Genomic DNA, 1787 nt, shown 5'->3' with positions numbered 1-1787 from the left:
TATTATCCTATTACAGATCTTGATATATTCTTTTTGATGATGAATAAATACAATGACATTACTCCTTAATTTGTCAGTCCTGGTAAAGTAAACTATGTGATTGTTAGATTCCAAATCGCCAATGCCAGTTCATTTCAGCTCACTAATGCCTAGGATATCGATGTTTATGCGTTCTACCTCATTTGTGACAATTTCCAATTTTCCTAAACTCATACTTCATACATTCCATGTTCCGATTATTAAGGAATGTTTACAGCTGTTTCTCTTCAGTTTAAGTTGTGCCCCATTAGCAAATAAAGATCCCAAAGGCTTTGCTCTATTTGCACCATCATGGTCAACTGTACTTTGAAGAGGCAGCTCTTCCCCAGTCATATTTTGAGTGCCTTCCAACCTGAGGGGCTCATCTTCTGGCACTAGATCTGACAGTATTCTGGTGCCATTTATCATGTTTCAATATTCAATAATCTGGTGCTGACAGTGTTCCACTGCTACTCATAATGTTTTCAGTGACTAAATATTCAGAAGTAGTCCATCTAGCCTTCTTCCTAGTCTGTCTTCATCTGTAAGCTCATCCAAAACCTGTCTACCATGGGTGACCTTGCTGGTATTTAAAATACTGGTGGCATAGCTCCAGAATCACAGCAACATGCCAGCCACCACAGTACGACAAACTGACAGATGAGTGGTAGGTTCATTTATATTGTTGTTGTTGTTGTTAAGTGCCGTCGAGTCTATTCCGACCCATAGCGACCTTTTAAAATTGGATGGAGACCTAAGCCATGGTATTTTTAATGGCCTCATAGGCATGTGACAGTTGGGCAATGACTAAGGAAGACAATAGAAGAATTGATACATTTGAGTTATGTTTTTGGAGGAGAATATTAAAAATACCATGGACTACCAGAAGAACAAATAATCTGTGTTGGAAGAAGTACAGCCAGAATGCTCCTAAGAGACCAGAGGGCAAGACTTGCATTTTGGACATGTTATCAAGAAGGTCCAGTCCCTGGAATGAACTTGGCCAGTCCTTGTAATCAGGTACTTGGCCAGTCCTTGTAATCACCAAGGTTATATGTGAGCAACAAGGAAACACAGAAATGTCACAAACTAGAAGGGACAAGAGATGTGACATTAAGTGCAATGTGGGATACTGGGAAAAGGGACATTAGTAACCAAACTGGTCAAATCCATATAAAGTCTATTGTTTAGTTACTAGCATAGAAACAATGTTGGTTTCTTAGTCGTGGCTGATGCACCTTGGAAGCCTAAAATTTTCACATTAGGGAAAGCTGCGTGAAAGGTAGAACTCTCTGCTATTTTTGTAACATTTATGCAAGTTGAAAATTATTCTAAATGAATACTGTATTAAAAATAACTCATCAAAAAAAAAGATAAGTGAGAAATGAGACACCATCAAAAATGGATGCCTAGGGCTGCTGAAACAATTGACTACAAATTTGATGGCATCAACAAAAGAGATTTATTCTATCCCAGGCCTGGAGGCCAGAAGTCAGAACTCAAGGTACGTGAGGGGTGGACTCCCTCCCAAGGGTCCAGGGAAGGGTCCTTCCTTTCATTTACAGCTTCTGATAGCCTCTGGCATCCTCACTCCAGTCTCTGCCTCCATTGTCAGGTGGCCCTTTTCTCTCTGTCTGGGTCTTTTTTTTTTAAGTTTTTATTGTGAATTGAAGGAGCTCTGGTAGCGTAGTGGTTACTAATCGGGCTGTGAACTGCAAGATGAGCAGTTAGAAACTATCAGCTGTTCCACAGGAGAAAGTTGAGGCGTT

This window comes from Chrysochloris asiatica, unplaced genomic scaffold (genome assembly GCF_000296735.1).
Source record: "Chrysochloris asiatica unplaced genomic scaffold, ChrAsi1.0 scaffold00374, whole genome shotgun sequence".
Taxonomy (NCBI): domain Eukaryota; kingdom Metazoa; phylum Chordata; class Mammalia; order Afrosoricida; family Chrysochloridae; genus Chrysochloris; species Chrysochloris asiatica.
The sequence above is the reverse complement of the archived record's forward strand: the minus strand, read 5'-3'. Positions refer to the sequence as shown.